Source organism: Lygodium microphyllum, chromosome 1, assembly GCF_053477565.2.
Source record: "Lygodium microphyllum isolate KBCC chromosome 1, Lygodium_microphyllum_v1.1.10, whole genome shotgun sequence".
Taxonomy (NCBI): Eukaryota; Viridiplantae; Streptophyta; class Polypodiopsida; order Schizaeales; family Lygodiaceae; genus Lygodium; species Lygodium microphyllum.
The window spans coordinates 17,778,562-17,802,685 of NC_141135.1; the positions used below are offsets into that span (position 1 = coordinate 17,778,562).

At 41.9% G+C, this 24,124-nt stretch overlaps 1 protein-coding gene across 4 annotated transcripts in view; it reads left to right on the forward strand.

Moving 5' to 3' along the window:
* LOC148040878 (peptidyl serine alpha-galactosyltransferase) overlaps nt 1–24,124 on the forward strand; it is a 161,521-nt gene that overhangs the window by 40,440 nt on the left and 96,957 nt on the right. Inside the window, exon 1 of one of the 4 annotated variants that reach the window (XM_087672281.1) lies at nt 18,635–19,170. The exons of the other annotated variants lie outside the window; for them this stretch is intronic. The gene's annotated coding sequence lies outside the window, so the exon portion shown is untranslated. Of the gene's footprint in view, nt 1–18,634; nt 19,171–24,124 lie in introns of those variants that run through there. 4 annotated transcript variants of the gene reach the window in all.

Here is a 24,124-nt window from a genome sequence, read left to right on the forward strand (position 1 = left end):
TTGGTTCTTCCACTCCAAAACGCCATTCTCTTGAGGAGTGTTGGTGTTAGCAAACTCTTGTTAAATGCCCCTATCTGCACCAAAACGAGCAAAATCATTATACATAAATTCACCTCCCTTGTCTAAACGCAAGGTCTTTAGTCGCCGGCCAGAGTGGTTCTCCTCAAAGAAAAGCCAATCATTGAGGTGAGAGAAATCCTCCGACTTCAATGTCAAGAAATAGGCCCAAGTCATTTTGTTGTAGTCATCTACGATCAACATGAAGTACAAGCTCCCCTTCAAGGACTCGGTCCTCCTCAGGTCACAAAGATCCGTAGATACAAGCTCCATGAGTGTAGTAGACCGCTGCAAAGCTTGGTTGGGAATCACATCCTGATGTAGTTTCCCACGAATGTAGGAGACACATGACTGATGACTCACCATTATGTCTGGCAAATCTCGGACAAACGATCCTCGCGGCGCCTTCCGAAGGTACTCATAGTCTAGGTGGCCAAACCGAGCATGCCATAGCTCAGACTGTGTCTGAGAAGTAAGAGATGTAGAAGACTTCAATTTGTAGACGCCATTTTCCTCATACATTGCAGAGAGAATCTTCCTCGATCCACGATCAAGGACTCGAACAATATCACTGTCAAACTCCATGTAAACACCTCGAACAACGTAGTATGCTTAACAATTATGATATTCGCTTGTTTTCGAGATTTAATATAGAAGAGAATGAACACTTAAAGCTGAAAATGAAAATTACTCACAAAATTACAGCCATGAAAATGTAAAAGTAATGCAAACAAGATTGAGGGTTGAAGATGGGCAACCCCCCCTCGAAGGAATGTATTTCTGCTCAATCCAAGTCCCTTAGGGAAGAGCTCAATTACAATCAACCTGAGAGTGAGGAGAAGTAATTCTCACTCTCACAAGATCATGCAAAGATGTACAAACACACATGCATTATCTATTATGCAATGATAAGAACTGATTTCTTTACAGTATGAGAGAAGAAAGAGGGGAAATCAGCCTTTCTTCATCGTTGATCAGCAGTACATGGATAGGGCTTGCTTCTTGTTGCTAAAATAGAAGAAAGAGCTCGAGAAGTAGGTGCTGTAATGAATTTATAGGCTTGTTGTCCTGTAAAATGAATGATAGAAGAGGGAATATGGAGGAATTTGATAATGGAGAAGTGGGGGATGATGATGGGGATGGATGGGGCCAGTTTCTGGCTATCTATGGGTGCTGTACATGAGTTTACAGCAAAGAAAAATGATGCTGAATGAAGAAAAACGAGCTCTTATTTATAGGAGAGGGAAGAGCTAGTACAAAAGGGGAAAGTGGAGTAGCACAAGACAAGTGTCCAGCCACATGTCATGAGATGTGAAAAAGTGGTGGGACACTTGGAAACTTGTGTGACAAGTGTCTTGACACTTGTCTCTTCTCTGTGGCCTTCCTTTTTGGGCTGAATATTGTCAAGAATAGAAACAACCAAATTTAGTAAGCACAGTCAGAGTACAGAATTTACTATTTTTAGAACGACATCTCTATTTTTTTAGGAATAGCATTTTTAGGCTAATTCGAGGCTCCTAAAATTTAGGGACCTCTTAAAATTTAGGGACCCCCCCAATATGGGTGTCATATGAAAGCTTTTTCCGTGTACATTGCAAAAACGGTATCAGAATCTTCATGTGACTTTCCTATGCAAAGAAATGTGCATTTCAAGCTTTCAGCCCAAACATGCACATTGTACAAGCATTTCATCATGCCATCTTGTTGATTGTAACTGTTTGTTTTTGCGTATCTAGCCCACACTTCAAGGCATCAATCCTTTCTGTGTGCGAGTCTAACCTTGATATGCGTGAGTTTTGGTCACAGGTGCCCAATCGGGCCATATAGGTGGAAGTGCGAACTATCTTTTCTCTAACCCACTGCGTGGGTCCACCATAATCTGTGACCACTCATCAGTGGCCAGCTCCAATACACTTTTCTTTATATCTAATTAGTGCAAAGGAAACAAATTTAATAAATCATTATATAGACAAATTAATGAAAAATGATACAAATTCTGTTTCTATAGAGTTGTGACAGCCCTCTGGCTTTTATTCAGCTGTTCTCAGCTGAAAAGCTTTTTGATATAGCTGAAGAATGTCTGGGTAATCCTTCATGAATTTTTCATCTACCCACTGTGCATCTGTTGTGGGTAGATTCTTGAATTTTAGTATGAATTTTCGTATCACAAGGCCACTTCTCGTGGTTCGATCCTTGTGAAACAAAATCTGTTCAAGTTCCAAGAGTTGCTGTGTTTTTCAACTTTTGGGGGATCTTCAGTAATGGGTTTCTTTGGTTCTGGTCCTATGTAAGGTTTTAGCAAACTTACATGAAAAGCATTGTGTATTTTCCAATGAGCAGGAAGCTCAAGTCGATAAGAAACTTCATGTATTTTCTCAATCACTTTGAAGGGTTTAAAGTATCTACTGGAGAGCTTTGGAAAAGATGAATTTTGACCGGAACCTTGTTTGAGCCTGCTTTTATCAAACTTTAGCAAGACATATTGACCTTTTTCAAAAGCCAAAGGTCTTCTTCGTTTATCTACTTGCTTCTTTTGTTGCTCTTGGGCAACTTTGATAGTGGCTTGAACTTGATCCATTGCTGTTTTTAAATCTGAAGCAAACTCATCAGCAGCAAAAATCTTATCTTTAGTGCGAATAATTGGAGGAGGAATCACTTTATCTTGTACTATTTCATTTGGAGCTTTCCCTGTGGATGAGTGCACTGTATTGTTGTAAGCAAACTCCAATAATGACTTATGTTCACTAACATAAGCTTTCAACATATCCAAAAGAGAGAGATTCATCACCTCTGTTTGGCCGTCAGTTTGAGGATGAAAAGCTGAGGAGAACTTTAAAGTGGTTTCCAAATTCTCAAATAAAGCACGCCAAAAGTTACTTGTGAATTTGGAGTCTCTATCTGAAATGATCTCAGAAGGCATACCATGTAATCTGAACATATGTTGAATGAAAAGTCTTGCAGCTTGTGCAGATTTCAAGGTTTTATGACATGGAATAAAATGTGATTGCTTGCTGAATCGATCAATTATGACCCAGATCATATCATGACTTTGAGGTGTTCTTGGAATACCTGAGATGAAATCCATTGTGATAGATTCCCATGGATCTTTGGGCACTGGAAGAGGTTGCAACAATCCTGGAGTCTTCTGCCTATCATACTTGGATTTTTGGCATACTAGACAAGTCTCAATGAAGTTATGTGTATCTCTTCGTAATGTTGGCCAATAAAAGTAGCGCTCAATTGCACTTAGAGTGGTTGCCCTCTCTCTATGCCGTACATAAGGGGGTTCATGACTTTCTTTAAGCACCTTTTGTCGAATAGGAAGAGTGACACAAAGGCAATTGTTCATGAGAAGGTAACCGTCTTTGATGGAATAATCTGGATGAGAACCTCCTTGCTGTAAATTTGACGAAATTGCTGCAAAATGAGTATCTTCATCATAAGTATTCTTCATCGTTTGAAAATCTTCATGATGAGCCACTGTAATAGTTGCAATGCGAGACACTCTAGAAAGTGCATTAGCGACCACATTTTGTTTCCCTGGAGTGTACATAATTTGAAAATGAAACATAGACAGGAAATTTTCCCATCTTGCATGTTTCTCCTGCAAATGCTTTTGAGTCTTGAAATACTTCAAGCTCTGATGATCAGTTTTAATAAGGAATTCATTGCCTAAAAGATAATGTTTCCATATCTTCAAAGCATGAACCATTGCTAAGAGCTCCTTTTCATAAATGTCATACCTTTTCTCCACATCATTTAGACGACGGCTTTCAAAGGTTACGGCATGGCCTTCTTGATTTAGCACTGCACCAATACAATCACCGCAAGCATTTGCTTCCATCACAAATGGTTTTACCAAATCTGGAATGATAAGAACAGGTCCAGAAGTAAGAGTTGTTTTCAGCCTTGTGAAGGCTGCCTTCTCTTTTTCCCTCCATTGGAAAGAGGTCTTCTTCTTTTTAAGGTCATGAAGTGGAGAAGCCATATGTGCAAAATGCTTGATGAAGCGGCGGTAATAAAGCATAAGCCAAGAAACGATGGCACCTCATGTACATCATGAAGATGAGACCATTATTGGATTATCTTGATCTTTTCAAGATCCATCTGAATCCCTTCAGAAGAGATGACATGCCCAAGGTAATTTATTTTATGCATGAAAAATTCACTCTTTTTACCATTTACCAAGAGTTGATTTTTTTGAAGTAATTGTAGAACAATCTCCAAGTGCTGATGATGCTCCTCTTCATTCTTGCTAAAGACAAGAATATCATCAAAGAAAGTACTGACATATTGTCGATGCTCTCTGAAGATGCGCTCCATCATTCGATTAAAGGTGGTTGGTGCATTGGTTAATCCGAAAGGAACCACCAAGAATTCATAAAGACCGTATGAAGTGCGGAAAGCAGTTTTGTGTACATCTTGTGGTATTATCCTAATTTGATGATAACTACTCTTTAGATCAATGCGGCTGAAAACCTTTGAGCCTCCTAGACGATCCAAAATGTCGTCAATTCTGGGAATAAGAAACCGATTCTTCATAGTGATTTTGTTGAGGGCTCGATAATCAATGCACATCCTGAATGTGCTATCTTTCTTTTGAACAAGAAGAACTGGTGAACAAAATGGTGAGCTACTTGGCCTAATTAGCCCACGGTTGAGTAGGTCTTCGACTTGCTTTCTGATTTCTTATTGTTGAGGACAGCTCACACGGTATGGTGCTATATTAGGAGGAGAACTGCGCGGAATAATATCAATATGATGGTCTTCTGGCCTTTCTGGGGGAAGCTGATAAGGAAGATCTTCTGAAAAACAATCTTTATACTTTTCCAAGAGCTGAAGTTGCTCTTGGTTTTCAGCATTCATATTATCTTTTACATCAGTGACATAAAGCAAACAACATTGAACACAATCCTTAATTGCTCTAGAGACTTGCATATGGCTTATCATAGGTATGGTGTCTCCAGAAACTCCAGCTTGGATCTCGTACTTTTTGCCTTTGTTGGTGACTTCTACCTTTTTTTTCTGAGAGAAGATGGTTGAATCTACTCTATGATTCAAGGGCATGACAAGAATCACATCGCAACCATCAAGGTCTCCGATATAGAAGGTATTTTCGTCACTGTAGCCTTGAATTTGAAACTTGAGCTTGCCAATGTAGGGTGTCACAGTCTTCACTGTGCCACCTTCATTGGCATTTAAAGCTTGGTGAACTTCGTCCGGAGTGTCCATCTCTTCATTCTTTAATCCAAGCTCTTTAGCTAATTGCAAGGAAATGACATTTTCATTCGCCCCAAGATCTATCAAGAATAGTGCTTACTTACCTTGCAACTGTTCCCAAGCTTTTAATAATTTGCGCATCTCTGGAGTGTGAGTTGTGTTTGCAACTACATCACTGATAGCATTGATTTTCACTGGCGACTTAGGCTTGCTGTCAGAAACCTTGCTTTGTCCTTTGTTTGGACATTGCTTCGCTATGTGGCCTATTTGTCCACATTTAAAGCACTTCCCTTATTTTATGAAGCGTTGCTTTTCTTCTTTGGAAAGTTGCTTTGCTTGTGGGTATAGATTGGAGCGAAATTGAGGAGCATTAGGAGGTGCATAGGGCTTCATCTTCTTTTGATTTGATGGCTGCTTTTGCCACTGTTTTTGTTTTTCATTTGGGGCTAAATACTCCTCATCATCAGCTACTCTCTTCTTATCATTCCTTTGGAATGATTTGTTGCCATTGTGCTCCATTTCCCATGTCTCAGCATGGTCAATGAGTTCCCTGAGACTAGAACAATGATAATGATTAAGAGCAGTACGAAGTTTAAAATGCAAACCTCCTTAAAACTTCCTAAGCTTTTCCGAACTGCTCATCTTCTTGAAATGTTGGACCTTCAAAAGTAGCTCCCAAAATCTCTTGGTACAGTCACCAAGTGACTCATTTTTCCTTTGCCAAAGCCGATCCCATTCCATTTTTCCATCTCTTTTGAAATGAACAGGAAGAAATTGGCTTTGTATCATGCGAACAAAGGACCGCCATGATTTTGGGGCAGGATGATCATATTCCAAACCCGTCCGCCAAGTATGGGCTAAGTCGGTCAAATGTAAAGCTGCAAACTTAATCTTTTCTTTTTTTTTATACTTATCACGACCATACAAAATTTGAAATTGACGAATAAACTTCAGAAGAAGATCAGGATTTCGGGAACCATCATACATACTGAACTTGATCTTCTTTTCAAGTTGAGATAGTGACTTAGTTTTCTTCTTCTTATGCCTTCGTCCAGGCTCGGATCTTGAGTTTGAAGATGATGAAGTGCTTGATGGGAATGAAGATGGAGACGAGGGTGAAGAATGTCGACGCCTTGACGATGATGAGGTCTTCCACGAGAAGGGTGTGACTCTTCGTCACTAGAAGAGGGTCCATCAGAGTAGGCGCCAGATGACTTTGAAGAAGAGGATGAGCTTCGATGCGATCTCTTTCTTTGTCTTGAAGTAGAATGGGACTGCCTCTTAGAAGTAGTTGGACTTCTTGATCGGCTCCTTTCATTGGTATGGCTTTGTCTCCTTGAACCAGATGGGCTTCTTTCCTTGAATTCTTTGGGATTCTCAACTTTTTCTAGTTTGAGAAGTTGCTCACGAATTTGCTGATTCTCCTCTCTAAGACTTTGAATGGCTTGAAGGATAGCACTCGACTGATCCATTGAGACTCTAAGAAAAATATGACCAAGCACTCAATGCAAGGGTTGAAAACAAACTTACTTATAATTGTAAGCACTACCAATGTTGGGGTGAGGACCAAGCCAAAGCTCTGATACCACTGTAAACACCCCGAACAACGTAGTATGCTTAACAATTATGATATTTGCTTGTTTTCGAGATTTAATATAAAAGAGAATGAACACTTAAAGCTGAAAATGAAAATTACTCACAAAATTACAGCCATGAAAATGTAAAAGTAATGGAGACAAGATTGAGGGTTGAAGATGGGTAATCCCCCTCGAAGAAATGTATTTTTGCTCAACCCAAGTCCCTTAGGGAAGAGCTCAATTACAATCAACGTGAGAGTGAGGAGAAGTAATTCTCACTCTCCCAAGATCATGCAAAGATTTACAAACACACATGCATTATCTATTATGCAATGATAAGAACTGATTTCTTTATAGTATGAGAGAAGAAAGAGGGGAAATCAGCCTTTCTTCATCGTTGATCAGCAGTACATGGATAGGGCTTGCTTCTTGTTGCTAAAATGGAATAAAGAGCTTGAGAAGGAGGTGCTGTAATGAATTTATAGGCTTGCTGTCCTGTAAAACAGCAATGATAGAAGAGGGAATATGGAGGAATTTGATAATGGAGAAGTGGGGGATGATGATGGGGATGGATGGGGTCAGTTTCTGGCTATCTGTGGGTGTTGTACATGAGTTTACAGCAAAGAAAAATGATGCCGAATGAAGAAAAACGAGCTCTTATTTATAGGAGAGGGAAGAGCTAGTACAAAAGGGAAAAGTGGAGTAGCACAAGACAAGTGTCCAACCACATGTCATGAGATGTGACAAGTGGTGGGACACTTGGAAACTTGTGTGACAAGTGTCTTGACACTTGTCTTTTCTCTATGGCCTTCCTTTTTGGGCTGAATACTGTCAAGAATAGAAACAACCAAATTTAGTAAGTATAGTTAGAGTACAGAATTTTCTATTTTTAGAACGACATCCCTATTTTTTAGGAATAGTATTTTTAGGTTGATTCGAGGCTCCTAAAATTTAGAGACCTCTTAAAATTTAGGGACCTGGCACATGCAACACCTCGAAAGTGTGGGTACCACCACGTCCATCTGGAATAAACTGCATCTCACCGCGTGCAACAATAGACACAGAAGAGTTGTCTCCAATGAGAATTTTCCCATGCGAAGGTCGCTAATGATGGGAGGAGGAGTCGTGTTGGGAGGCACGATTGTCCACGATCCACTCACGAGCCTGGGGAGCTGCCATCGGAGCATCAGAAGTTTTCCGTGGAGAATCCTCAATGGCCACTAAGTGTAGAAAAGCAGTTGATGAGGGTACAGCCACCACTTGAGAATCCTTCGTGTCCTTCTTCTTGGTGTCCTTCTTGTCTTTGTCGGGGCAATCCTTCTTTGAGTGACCAGTCTTACCACAAATATGGCAAGTCGATTCCTTCTCCTTGTCCTTGGATTTTTTGTCCTCCTTCTTTTTTTGGTTCTTCCCCTTCTTCTGAGAGGCTTGACCAACCAAGGCTTCTGATTTCTAAGCATTCTATCCCTTCAACTGTTCTTCTTGGTCCAAGACCATAGGAACCAACTCTTCCCACCGAAGAGTCGACCCCCGCCCTGATAGCGGAATAAAAGGTACCGAATCGTGGCGGCAATTGAGACAATAAGGTGATCGCCATGTCTTTGGAGGAAATAGGCTTCCTCGCATTTTGAACCTGTATCTGAAGCTGCCGAAGCTTGTTGATGTGTTCCCGAAGCGAAGAAGACTTATTCACGGACAAGGCCCGCATTTGCATCTCCAAAGAAACCCTCTTCGTCAGGGTCATCTGGTTGTACATTTGGACGAGCTCCAGCCATATCTCTCGAGCCACCGTCAATTGCTCGATGTGAGCTATCACGCCTGTGGTGTAGGACAGAAAAAGAAAAGAATGAATCGTAGCATTTAGTTTGTTCCAATGAGATTGGGCCTTGGTCGCACAAGCATTGGAAGAGAGTTTGGACTCATCTCTCACCGAGGGCTTGTTAATCTCCTCCATCACCAGTTCCGCCAAATCATAATACTCCAAAATGGCCAACATCATCACCCGCTAGATGCGGTAATTTCCACCATCAAGCTTCTGTTCCGATGGAAGAGCCGGTAGAAGCACCTTCCTGTCCATGATTGCCTGGAACTCCAAATGAGTCTCTGTAGACATGTTAACTTGCAGAGCTTGCACAAACGCAAAATCAGCCCCCTTTGACTGTGTAAACGCAGCCTTCTAGGGCTGGTTCCTCTGCTGCCCAAACCTTCTTCACCCGCCGGAGGCGATGAAAAGGTAAAATCTGCAATGGAAGGCCTAAAATGCAGCCTTCCTCCCCTTCGAACAGCAATAACCTGCAGCAAATTCACCAATTGGACTCCTTTCCTGCACGCCCATGCTCGCTTTAGCCTTGATCCAATGCGCAACCCTCGCGCTCGCCCTCGAATCCTAGAAACGCAGCCTTGTGTCACTCTGAAAGCTCTTCTTCAGGTAAGTTCAACACTCAGTCAGTTCGTCTTCATCGCTCTGATACCATGTCAGAGTGTAGCGATACGAAAGCGTAGGACAAAGATTGAGAGAGAGTGAACACAGAGAGAAGAGAGAGAGAGAAAATGAGACAATGTAACGTAGAAAATCTGCAGTGTAGTATGCTATATAAGAGTGCAGAAATATACACGGGGGTAGAGGAAATATCTGTGTATGTCTCTGCCTTGAAGACCTCAATCTCTGTTAGCCCGAGCATAGTGATCTCAGCCAACAGATCTCAAGATCAGAATGAATTTGAATACTGGAGTGTGCCGCAAACTGGCTATAAATAGCCAAAAAAATAGGAAATACCAATACCAAGTCGACTGTAGTAAAAACTGTCCGACTGCAGACAATAAATTATCCGACTGTATTGCTGACGTGGTGCCTGTTGACGTGTCCTCTGCTGTACTGTGTTGACGTGGCACTACTGTACTCTGCTGACATGTTTGACTGCCTGTCAAGGGGATGACTCTACCTCTAGCACATAATGCCTTCTCAGATGCTCCAATGATGGAGAAGCTTGATAGGGCATCATAGGATCCAAAGAAGGTGCTTGAGATATTATGAGTTGGAATCGAGTCGTGTGTGAGTCTCACATAAAGACTAGCCTCCACAATCACCGCAGGATACTCTTTAGAAGAGCATTGGCTCTGATACCATGTGAAGATATACGAGGGTTTGCATTGAGAAATATAGCATGAACGACTAAGATTGAAACACAGACTCAGATAGACAGCAAAACTCAAATGCAAAACATAAAATGCAAAACGTAAAATGCAAAATGCAAAACACAAAACACAAAACACATAAACTGAAAACTCAAACATAGAGACAAACATAGAGAGAAGAAACTCTAAAGTGAATGAATGTTGAAAGTGAATGTAAGAGTGTACAAAATGCCCAAGGGCAGAGCAATGCAGTGTCGGAAAGTGATGTCCATAAAAAACAGATCCGAAGTGCTATGACCACCAGCCAGAGTACGGAAGTTGAGGAAAAACACCAAATGTTGATCCTCGGAGGGTTAGATGACTGAGGTGACAATAAGGAAGGTGTTTGGGACAGAGGGTGGCAGCAAGAAGCTACAAACGCAGCTGTAGGATGGCCACTAGGAGGGAGAAGATGATTGCCAACAAGGAGAAGATGGTCACCATTTGTTGCTGTGGGGTGAAAAAGGCCAAACTTGGATTGCAAGGTTGACATCCAATGATGAAGGAGGGCTGTCACTTGTCCCCTGTTGGCTGATGGAGAGTTGAACCCACGACGGAGGCAATTTGTGGGTTGGTGATGGTAGATAGACCAAACGCAACAGACGAGTGAGAATCTGTACTGAATGGATAATGGTGAATGATGGGCAGCATGTCTATTTATAGATGTTGAAGGGTACCCAAGAAAATTAGGGTTTTGGGGACTATTGAAACTCTCTTGAACTGTGCACCAAATTTACATTTTTCATTAATTAAGTGTGTTTTGGGACTGTAAAAAAATGTTAGCAATCATCTACAATAAAGAAGTACAACGTGCCATTTAAAGCGGTAGTGGATGTGGGACCACAAAGATCTACATGAATGAGTCTAGGGGGTTGCTTAGCATGACAGGTAGATTGCTGAGGGAAGGGTGTACGATGTTGCTTAGCTAGTTGGCATGCTTTACAAACCTCTCGAGATAGTTTGAAGTATGGAAGACCCTTCAACCATCTCTTGATACAATTGTTGAGCTAAAAATGCATTAGCTTCACTTAATCAGTCCTCTCCCATGGCTTTAACTTGAACCAAATTGATTATGCTCTTCATATTCTTCATAGAATTCATCAAGAAACCACAAAGATACAAGAGAATACATCATTTTGAATGAAAATCATCACATTATATTCTTTTTCAATAGTTCCATAGCTTTCTCTCACAATCTCTCACTCATAAATACATTGTTTTGCATAAATTTTACTCTCACTCTCACTCACTCACTCACTCTCTCTCTCTCTCATACATGCTCTCTCTCAATAATACGATTAAATAATCAAGAATAATAATTCATAACCACTCTTTGGTTGTGGATATCCCTCCCAAGAGGTATGTCTAATATGAAAGGTCACTAGAGCCACTATAGTGTCTCTTTGCAGCTCCACAGTGTCACTGTCACTTCAGTCTTTCCCAAACTTTCTATAAATAGGTATGTTGTCCTCCATTCAATCTTAATCTCGTTTTTGCAGGTGGTGTTTTCAGCTTGCTGTCCATACCCTATTTGCGGAGGACATCGCAATCCAAGCTGTCCATTGCAGTCTTTACTCATTTTGCCGCCTGTTCCTAGCCCTCCATCATCATTCATTTGCTATTTCCAGCTAGGCGATTGTTGTTGTCCACCCATCTAGTTGTTGTACAGCGTGCCATGTTAGCATACTGATGCGTTTGCAGGTCCCAGCTGTCGCCTTGCCAATTTTATCTCTCCTCCAGTTGTTACCATTGTCATCTTAGCCTGCATTTGCAGATTTTCTCTCTCCTTAGCCTATGTTTACAGTACACACTCTCTAGATTGCCGTCTGCATTAGGTTCAGCCACACACAGGCTGCGTTTACTGTTCGACACTTGAAGGCTGCCTTGCTGCGATTCGGGATCCGTTCAAAGTACAACACACTCTCCAGCTTATTACCCCTGCCGTGATCCTTGAGACACAGGAGTTCGAGGTTTAGTATTCATTCATTGCATAGTGTGTTTGTTGCATGAGCATTGCATATTTAGTAGTTGTATCACTTCATTCATTATCTGTGTTCATTGTCTCTAAGTTACCCTAACCCTAACTGTGTTCTTCTATCAGTCTGTGCTTTGTTGTATAGTATTATTTGTTTCTGTGTTAGGGTATTTCTTCACATGGTATCAGAGTTGAGTTCTTGGAGAGAAACCTAGGCCTTGATTTGAAAGCTCTATACAATAAGCAGGACATATGCCTTCGAACACTACTTCCGCACCACTTCTTACATCCGAGCTAAATGCATCAAGGAATGAGTCGGAGTGGGCCTCACAGCTTGCTTCACAAGCTCTTGACATGGCCGGATAGACATCGGACTACCATGGAGTTCCACAATCTTATGAGATTACTACAGTTGAGCACAATTGAATTTGATGTATAGAGCCTAGCAGTAGATAGAACGTAAGTTTGAATTTCACCCTTGAGATTCAGTGCACCGATCTACTGACCATGCAGGAAGGGTGAAATCTCCACTTAGGACTGGCCATGTGTGAGTGGAAATTGGCATAGAGTACACTCCATTGCCTTCATACTTATTCTCTCTGGTGTTAGGTATGTCTATCATTTCAGATTTTGTTAATGATGATGATTCTTCTTCTATTGGTATGGACGATTTTCATGATGGAGGATGTATGCAAAACAATTTCTGGTTTATAAGTAATGAGGAAGACATATATTTCTTTATGAACTCAAGACTAGGTAAGTAGTTGAAACCAAAAACTGAGTACTCCTTTCCCTTCTTTTCCTTCAAACAATTTTGTTTTCAAAGGTCAAAATGAAGTAGGTGCATCTTCATCGTTATCATTTCAATCTAATGCATTTAATGGACAAAAGGAACCCACATTATTTCCCATATCTACACCTATCACAAATCCATTTAATCTCTCTCTCATCCCACCCTCTTATTTTGTTGCCACATCCTTGTAGCCTCCATGAAGTGCATCACTTGTTGCATCTCATGTAGGATTATATGTGTTTTCATTGACCACACCGGGGGGTTCTTCAAACTTAGGCATAGCCATTAAGACCTCATCTCTTCCTCAGTTGGGTGATGTTCTACCTTTTCCTCACACACTTTCGGGATCATTGTAGCCTGGGTATTTTCCCCAATCTCTTTTGAGTGTGGATCAATTGGTACCATAGTTTACCTCCATGGCACTACCTAATGGATCCTTTGGTCATTATGCTGTAGCCTGTGTCCCATCTGACATCTACATCTATCACAAATCCATTTAATCTTCCTCCTATCCCATCCTCTTATTTCACTATCACATTCTTTTAGCCTCCATTAAGTGCACCACATGTTGTGTCTCATGTAGGATCACATGTATTTTCATTCACTATGCCGGAGGGTTCTTTAAATTTAGGAACATTTGTTAGGACCTCATCTCTTCCTCAGCCGGGTAGTGTTTCCTCTTTTGCTCACACACTTTTGGGATCATTGTAACTTAGATATCCCCCCTAGTCTCTCATGAGTGTGAATCAACTTGTGCCATAGTTTGCCTCCATGGCGTTACCTAATGGACCCTCTGGTCATTATGTTGTGTCCCAACCAACATTTGGAGAGGGCTTACGTGTCCTGGTGCCTCCTTCTCCACCAGCATCTTATGGAAACATTCATGTTCCAATATCTCCGCATCAATTGACACTCGTTGGATACTCATAGTCTATTTCTGCCTACCCACCTGTTCCCCCTCGTCCTCCTTATCAGACACCACCACCACCACCACCATCTTATCCTCCACATCCATCTTATCCCACATTCCCGATACCTCATGGTTCTACCTCATCTTCCGTCAAGCATGCATTCAATGACATGACTTGTTTTAACAGGTCAAACTTTACAACTTGGTTGAACTTGATGAGATATGTCCTTGACTCACAGAATCTATGGGATCTTGTATAGGAGTTGGAACCCCAACCCGATCCCGCACTTGTTCCATACGAGGTCATCTACTCATGGAAGGCTAGGAATGCCTCTGCAATGGTCTAGGTGATGTAAGGCTTATTGCTTGAGCTTCATTCCCAGCTTTAGCATTTTGACTTAGTGTCAGAGCGGTGGGCACACTTGATTGACCACTATGCGGTTCGGGATAGGGGCCCTTGAATAAACCTTGACCATGAGCTTTCTTTACAGCTATCAGAGTCGAGGTCCTTAACTCTTAGACTGGTTTAGTGATTGCTTGCGGCGAGGCACAACCTAATGGCCTATGCCACATGACCCATTTTCTTATCAAGCCGACAGTCGAGGGCTCCGTGTTCCGTAGCTTCCAGGCATTAGCCACATCTCGGGAGCCTACTGACAAGGGTTCGGATCTGGCTTCGTTGGACAATGTATAGTATGTCCCTCAGCTTGGGATGAACTTGTTATCTGTTTAGTAGCTTTGCCAGTTGGGGCGAGCAGTTTTCTGTACAGCAACCACAATCGAGGTCCCTGACTCTCAGATTGGTTTAGTGATTGCTTGTGGGGGTGAGGCACAACCTAATGGCCTATACCACATGACCCATTTTCTTACGGAGCCAATAGTCGAGGGCTTCGTGCTCCATAGCTTCGAGGCATTAGCCACATCTCGGGAGTCTACAAAGAATGAGCCTCTTTGGTATTTCCGTCTAGGACATCTTCGTTGTAACTCTCTTTATGAGTTTCCTTGTCATGAGATGCTTGAAGGTCTTCCTCGCGTGAAGCTAGCTCGAGATGTTTGTAAAGTATGTCAGCTCGGGAAGCAGTATCATATCCCATTTCCTTAGCAGTCTACACATAGAATTTAGAGAATGATCATCCAAGTAGTCTACAATAGAGTTTTAGGACCAAGCTAAAGGTTGATGGGACTTTGGAGAAGTATAAGGCTCGCCTTGTCATGCAAGGGTTTCAACAGAAGCATGGTATTGATTATGAAGAGACCTTCACACCTATTGCGTGGTTGATATCTTTTTGGTTATTACTCGTGCTAGCCGCTCACCACGGTTGGTTGATACATTAGATAGATGTCAAGAGTGCCTTCTTGAATGGTCATTTGGAGGAAGAAGTCTATGTGGAGCAACCACCAGGTTTTCCTTCTGCGAACTCCAGAGATAAGGTATTTTGCTTGCAGAAAGCTCTTTATTGCTTGAAGTAAGTACCACAGTCTTAGTTCCATTGGATGGACGAGTTGTTACAGACTCACAGATATCGTTCTACCCCTTATGACCCAAATTTATATGTTCGATCTGCTATGGAGGGGATCAGCTACATCCTGTTATATGTTGATGACTTACTCATCACACGCTTAAATTTTGCTGCCATAGTAGAAATCAAGGCAAAGCTTAGTGCTACATTTGAGATGACAGACCTCGCTTTGTTGTCTTACTTCTTAGGGATGGAGAGAGTTTGATTTGGGGGTTGTATTTTTGTGTCACAATAGAAATACACACTTTAGCTTGTGGAATAGTTCACTACGGATGAGACGTGGCTAGTAGCCGTGCCTCTCCATTCTATTGTCCACTTATTGAAGGATACCCTAGGTTAGCCCTTCGATGTGCATACCTGTAGATCTGTTGCAGGAAAACTTTTTCGGTTAATTCATACTAGAACAGACTTACCTTACTCACACAACATTCTCAGTCAGTATTTCACAGCACCTAGGATGTCACATTGGATTGCATGTCTTCGTATGTTGCGTTATGTACGGTGTACCTTTTCTTATGGTCTCACTTATGATTTTGGTTTATGTTTGCAGGGGTACATTGATTCTGATTGGGCATGAGATCTTGACATCCGGCGTTCCCATGATGGCTATCCCTTCACATTGGGTATGGCTTCCATTTCTTGTTCACTGTAAGCAAGAGATGGTAGCAGCTTTCACGGCCAAGACAGAGTATAGGATTCTCTTTGATGGCACCACCAAGGCTATCTACCTGAGGAGCTTATTGGCGGCGCTTCACTTTTCTTGTTACTCTTCCATCATTGTCTACTACGACAACCAGAGTGCCATTGCCCTTGCGGGCAATCTAATCCTTACACCACGAATGAGTGCCATTACCTTCTACCTAGGATCAGCTTGGGTACACCCTCCCCTACTTCTTCAGATTGACAGAGAGAGGGTGCTTTCCTCTTGCTTTTCCCTTCCAATTTCAGAGGGAGCGGCTACTTCTCTTGATAGTGACAGTGATGATGCTTACAATCTTTAGACATTCATTCATTCATTTATTCTTTTGTATTGTACTTATGGACATTTGTAATTTCATCTGCATTGTCAGGATGACATGATTGTAAAATGATACTTGGGTAAGTGAGCAGTTTCCGTGTGAGAGCACTATTCAAGTGGCACCGTTGCATTGCATTTTGTGTGAGCATGACATCATGCATCTCCCTTTGCATTACTCTATGCATTGGCATTGTGCTCATGTAAACATGCATTTGTGTACATTTATCCCTTTTTAGTCTTTTGGAGTGGTCGATTCTGAATCCACCATATTCATGGGATTGCACATTGCAGTCTCTAAGTAGTTCTCCCTAGCTAGCTTTCTTACTTTGCTTGTCTTGCTTGCTTGACATCTTTGCTATATTTGTATCACCCACACCTTAGCCGTTTTTCTTTTTTATCGACACCTAGTAATGGTAGAGATAATATGCTTGTTTTGTGAAGGTCTTGGGTGTGACCATCTCTTTTTACTCTCCTGTTTGGGGCACGGATACTGAATAGGACAAAAATTGATTTGAAACCCTCACTTAATGTTAAATCTATCAAAACTAGAAGCCCTTTAAAAGAAAATCCATAGTTGATTCCATCCATCTTCATAGGACTCGGTAGGCTATTGGGCAGCCGACGTGCACCCTTTGAATGATACCCTAGTCTCTCTGGAGTGATTACTTAGGCTCCCTTGGTAAGATAACCATTGCCTTTGTAGTCTTAGTAGGCCACTTGGTAGTTGACGTGCACCCTTTGTTCGATGCTTTGGTTGCTTTGAGATGCACGTCTTGGGATAAAATATTTTTTAAAAAAAGGGCTTTGTTGGCCTGCTTATTGTGGCATCGTTGTTTGGCTTGAGAGGGAGTGTTGAGCTAAAAATACATTAGCTTTACTTAAACAACCCCAAAATATGTCTAATTAAAAAAAACATTGTTTATTTAAAAAGAAATGCGTTCTTAGAGAGTGTCTGTATCCCATAAGCACAAACCCACTTGGGAGGACCCAAACTTTCTATAAATAGGTATGTTGCCTTTCATTCAGTCTTAATCTCATTTCTGCAAGTTTTAGGTGTTTTTAGCTTGCTGCTCACACCTCGTTCGTGGAGGACATTGCCGTCCAAGCTGTCCATTGCAATCTTCACTCATCTGGCGCTTGTTTTCAGCCCTTCATCATCATTTTGTTGCTATTTCGAGCTAGATAATTGCTGCAGTCCATCCATCCAACTGTCATACAGTTGGCCATGTCAGCATATTGTTGCATTTGTAGGCCCTAGTTGCCGCCGTATTAGTTTTCTCTCTCCTCAAGTTATCGCTATCATCATCTTAACTTGCGTTTGGAGATTTTCTCTCTCCTCAGCGTAGCGTAATTGAATAAAATGTAGAGGGAGAAAGGAGGTCACTGAGAATAGAGGAGCAAAGAAAGGCTTCTGCTCACATAGTCAATATGGCCTTGATGACTGAGATTATGAGAGAAGTAAAGGACACAGGCTATGTTTACTGTGGTTTGATACTCACACGTTGCCTTGTTGCGATTCAGGATCCATTTGGAGTATGACACACGCTCCAGCTTATTCCCCTTTCTCTGATCCTTGAGATACAGGAGTTCAAGATTCAGTATCTATTCACTGCATAGTGTGTTTGCTACATGAGCATTGTATATTTAGTAGTCATATCACTTCATTCATTTTGTGTTTATTGTTTCTGAGTCACCCTAACCTTAACTATGTTCTTTTATCAGTCTGTGCTTTGTTGTATATTATTATTTGTGTTTTTGTGTTAGGGTATTTCTTCACGGCAACAACTCATAAAGAGAGTCGTAGCCAAGATGTTCTAAGCGAAAATGCCAAAGATGCTCAGAGTTCGTGGGCTCGTGTGTGGTGGCCAAGGCATGGAAGCTATGAAACTCCGAATCATTGACGGTTGGCTTGGTAAGAAAATGGGTTATGTGGTAAAGGCGATTATGTTGTGCCTTGTTGCAAGCAATCACTAAACTAGTTTGAGGATCTAGGACCTTGATTGTGGTCGCTATGATGAAAATTGCTTGCCTAAACTGACAAAGCTGCTGAACAGACAGACAAGTTTACCCTAAGTTGGGGTACATGGTAGACATCATCTAGCGAAGCTAGATCTAGACCTTGGTTGGTGGGAAAACTAATGCGACCTTGGGCCTGAATCTTGATCGAGGAGTTGTTTTCTATGTGGACTCTTCTGGTTGCAGGGACTCGGGAAATGAAAATGTCCTCTATATGAGTCATGTGATGGGTATCTCCATTGTCCACAAGCCAAATAGGTGTTGATGTGCTTGGTTGTGACGAGTGGGTCTTTGCAGTCATAGCATTAAGAGGCAACTCGCAGATATAAATGAGACTGGCATGTTGTGTCTGTAAGTAGACGATGTGGTCCTCTGCAGTCATAGCATCAAGAGGCAACTCGCAGATATGAATGAGACTGGCATGCTGTGTCTCTAAGTAGACGATATGGGTCTCTGCAGACTAGTTAGATAAATCCTCTGGAGGTGAGTTGGTCACCGACTGAGATGGGTGATCGGTGGTAGTGTGGGTCTACACACGGTGATTGAGTGCAATCTTGCATTCAATGTCCTAAAGCAAGAGCAATGGAAGAAGATGGTTAAAGCCATTGCCAATCTGGGTCCATGTGAAGGATGGACCGGTATTACATACAATGACATGAGGACAAAAAAGATTGATGAAGAGAAGGAGAGGATTGATAGACCTCATGATCCTATTCGGGCTGCATTGATAAAATATGGTTGCTCCATTCTCACTGATGGATGGAGTGATCGTAAGAAACGGGGCATCATCAACATACTTGTCTCATGTCCACTTGGCACTTACTTTTTGCGGGCCGTAGATACCGACAAGAGGGGGAGCAAAACGACATGCACATTCATCTACTGCCACATTCAACAAGCTATCATTGAGGTATACGTTGCAATTTTCCTTTTAAATTTATTTCACTTTCTTTCATTATGATAATATCATGATTGAATGATTCAGAATTGAAATTTGGTTTATGCATAACTATCTATCTTTCTATTTTAATAATTAATTTCTCTCTAGTATCTATGATCTATTCAATTTTCTCTTTTCCCCCGGGCCTTGCAAGGTCCGCCGCCCCCAATCCCCGAGCCCCATCTCTCTTCATTCTTGAAAGTTGAAAGTTGAAAGTTGAAAGGCTCAAGTCTCAACTCTCTCTAGACTCTCTCTCTCCAGCCTCCAATTTTCAAGTATTATTAGTAATAAGTTTACTTGTAATTTGTAAATTGTGGTTGTAGGTGGACCCCTCAAATGTGGTGCAAGTTGTTACTGACAAAGCATCGAATTGTTGGGGCATGGGCCGTTTGCTTGAGGTCGAGTTCCCTACGATTGTGCGGACTGCATGTGCAAGTCATTGTTTGGACTTGCTCATGGAAGACATTGGGAAGCTTAAGTGAGTGAAGAGGGTGGTCTGCAAAGCTACATTCTTCAACTCACTTTGCTTACATGTGGTTATTGTTGGAGCGCCTTTATGAGGTGTGGTGCCAGACAATGGTGTCCACTCTATGGAATAAGTGGGATGAGCATGGGAAAGAGGAGGAGGCCAAAGCCATGCAACACTTGTGCCTTAATGAGCAGTTTTGACAAAAAGTCTGTGCCGTTGTCATTGTTGTGACTCCCTTTAATAGGGTGTTACATATGAGTGATTGCGAGGGGTCCACTAGGGCCTTCTTGTGCACTTTACCGGCATTGGTGGGGGTACATGCTTGTACAGTGATCACAGAGACATAGCGTGCACATGTTTTAGAGATAGTAGAGAGGAGATGGGCGCAGATGCATAAGCCCATCCATGGTTTTGCTGCATTGGTACATCCGGCCTACAAGTCACCGGTGGTCATGGATGATAGAGAGTTCTGTTCGGACCAACTTGCTTATTTGACTCATGTGGTCCTTGTGGATGACCACAATGTAGTGCTGGAGGAGCTAGGATGCCATGCAGATCAAAGAGGGCACGTGGCTTTTACTTCTCCCACTTGTTGGAAGAGAGTCTCACTTGTGAAGCGTTTATTTTGGTGGCAAAACTTTGGATACGCATTGGAGACCCTTCAACCCTTAGCCATGAGGGTCCTTGCCTAGGATTGCTCTTCAGGCGCATGTGAGTGAAACTGGAGTGCCTATTCTCTCATTCACACAAAGATTCACAAGCGGCTTAGCATACGACAGTTAGAGCGGCTAGTCTGCACTAACTTATGCATGATGAGGGCTATGATGAGCATGGGTAGTCCGAAGCAGGTAAAGTTTAAACACTTAACCATAACATTTAAAATTTGTTGTTTTAACTTTTAAACTTTGAACTTTGAAGTTTATACTTTACAATTTAGACTTTAGCATTTACAATGATCAATCTTACATACATCATTGCATTGTGTAGGTTAATGTTGCTACATTCAAGTTGACGGGCGACTCTTTCGAGTATACATAAGGAGGTGGACGAGGAGGAGGAGATGATGTTTACAGAGCTCTATAGAGAGCTTATAGCAATAGATACGCGTAATACTCGTAGTTAACGTGCTCGTGGGCGAGGAGTTCGAGTAGGTGGTAGCAGCGGCATGGTCATTTGACGCCCTCCATCATCGAGGAGGGGTGGTTCGAGTGGCTTGCAGACATATGTAAAGCAGGGCTCTAGTAGCTCACATCCTGTGCCTCATGATGACATCCCCCCCTTGCCTACATAGCCGCTACCTAGGGAGCCATCATTTGATGATGACGGTAGCCTCATCAATGAGGATGAGTATGAGTATGTCTCATCATCGGATGCCGGGAAGTCATCTTCAGACTCTCTTGTTGAGCACTCAGATAGTTCTGATGATGATGATGACGATGATGATAGTGATGCCTCATTATAGATTCATAGGTCTCTTTTTTGTTGTATCAGATATATCATATGCTAGATTGTAGTTGTATCGCATGTTTTGCCCAGCCCATGCGACTGCGATGGTCACCCTCATGTATTCATCTTATTCTGTAATGAAATGGCTATTTCCACTTTAAACATGTATTCTATGATCCATAATTTAATGATTTATGGTTTTTGTTATTTAAAAAATCATCTTAATTTTTTTTCGTACTAATATCGTACCGTTCCTTATAAAATCGTAAGATATCATTTAGTACCATATTTTATCGTATTGTACCATATCGTACTTGACAACTATGCTGAAGCCTAAATCATGAGAACTTTTCCCATGAAACTCGCAGGATCGCCAAAGTGTTTTGGCCTCTCAAGTACACAACAGAAACATAAGACACACTGGTTTGCCCAAATCATGAGAACTTTTTACCATGAAATTGGTAGGATCGCCAAAGTGTTTTGGCCTCTCAAGTCCACAACAAAAACAGAAGATACACCGGTTTGTCTAAAATAACCCTAATACTGCAGGAAACTTCTTGAACGAATTTACAGCCATTATATGCACGTAATATTCGGGAAGTATACTCAGACATGAAAGACATATCATATTCATGAATACAGAGTTGTTGTCTAGAAAGATATGACACAGTTTATTGCCATCATGACTATTCCTGATGAAATAACTTGAAGTAGAAAGCATTAATATTCAAGCTACAGACACAGATAGATAGAATCAGCAATCATCTACATGCTTTATCTGAAGAATCTCTCATTCTTGATATATAGGATCTCAATGAATACAACTTCCTCACGCTTTTGACCTGCACCTACCTTTTAAGTGAAACATCATATGAAAGCTAAAGTCACTTTACACATGCTAATCCCATAAACCTAAATGCATACAAGTACTAAGGTATGAAATAGTACTAACTAGATGATAGAATCCAAGCCCTAACATAGGCTCTCTATCTTGCATAACACGGGACATCAAACAATAATTAAAGCAAACAAGCTCCGTAGAATGTGCTTGTCGCCACTGTGACCTCCGCGGTCCATCCTGCGGTTCCCACTCCTTAGGGACCCCCTTGATCCCTGAATCTCGAAGGGTGTTACGGGCCCAATGAGGAGGAGGCCAAATCTCTCCTCTTTGCTCTCCATCTATTGAAGACTCGAGTACATCCACCGGCAAAATTGCCATTGGGGTAGCTAGTGGAAGAGAAGACTCCGAATTTGAAGAAGAATCTATATCAAGAGACTCTAGCTCCAAAGGAATTGTCTCAAGAGCCCAACTCTCCCCTGGATCTCCAAGTATGGGGTGCTTCTCACCTCCCTTTGTGGCCAGAACTTCCACGAACCGCATATCTCGGCTTGTGTAGACATCTTCCTTCACGGATTATACAAGTGATAACCTTAGCATTGGGAGTTGTAGCTAACAAATACCCTTCGTCGTCAGCAAGTTGCCTCAAATTTGTCACGTTGTGTCTTCGAGATATGCACATAGGCGTCACACTCAAAGATCCTGAAGTAAGAGACATCAAGCTTAGCCCCAAAGTAAGCCTCAAAAGATGTCATCTTGTCAACGGCCGAAGTGGGGGATCGATTGAGGATGTGGACTGTAGTAGCCACTGCCTTGGTCCACAGAAACTGAGGTGTCTGTCAGTGCTTCATCATGGTGCGTGCCATCTCGATCACACTGTGGTTCTTTTCCAAAATGCCATTCTCTTGAGGAGTGTTGGTATTAGCAAACTCCTGGTGAATGCTTCTTATCTGCCCAAAAATGAGCAAACTCATTAGAAACGAATTCACTACCCTTGTGTGATCGCATGGTCTTCAATCTCCGGCCGGATCGTTTTTCCTAAAAAAGAAGCCAATCCTTGAAGTGGGAGAAAGCCTCCGACTTTAGTGCCAAGAAATAGGCCTACGTCATCTTGTTATAGTCATCTACGATCAACATGAAGTATGAGCTCCCCTTGAAGGACTCGTTCCTCATCAGGCCACAAAGATCCGTAGATACAAGCTCCATAGGTGAAGTAGACCGCCTCGAAGCTTTATTGGGAATCGCATCCCTATGTTGCTTCCCATAAATGTAGGAGACGCATGGCTGTTGGCTCACCACTATGTCTGGCAATCCTCGAACAAGCAGATGCAGAATTATACACGGGTGTAGAGAAAATATATGCGTATGTCTCCACCTTGAGGACCTCGATCTCCGTCAGCCCCGAGTGGAGTCTCCGTCACTGACAAGCTGAAATCTGTTAGATACAAGTGTCCAAGACTATTGGAAACTCAGCCTTATAAAGGTTGAAAAGAATGCCTAAAAAATACCTGAAATAATTAGGTTGGCTGCATTTAATGCAGGCGACTGTAGTCGGTACAATTCGATTGCTGCTACGTGGCAAAATTGCCATGTGGCATTGCTGACGTGGCAGAAGATGACTCTCAACAATAAGTTCTTCTTTCAGCTTCTTACCTAGTTTTGAGTTCATAAAGAAATACGTGTTCCCTCATTACTTAGAAATCAAAGGTTATTTTGAAGAGTTCCTTCTTGATAAGTATCCCCTGATCCAATGGAAAATACAACGAGCTAGCATAGAATTTGACATAATGGGGTTTGTACCTTGCATTAGAGAAAAGAAGTATTGTGAAAGTGATTTGCAATTCGAGCTAGATTCCACTTGAGGATGGCTAGTCCGTAGTGAGATTCTGAAGGTCTTGCAAGATCATTAGTTCTGTGCACCGAATCTAAAGTAAATAACTCAACCTCTTGCTAAGCCCTATGCATAAGGATGAGATCGTACCGAGCAATGGAAATTTGATATGGTCTTTGGACTTCATTGTAGTTTGATGGTTCTCGGTCCGTTTGGCTGTTGAGACTGGAACGATGATGTGAATGCGTTCGAAGTCATTTGACCCTTCTGCTGTTCTTGCTTTTGCGGATGAGCTTTTTGATCAAAGGCCAAGGTTTGTCAAAGAGCATCTAGCTCTGAT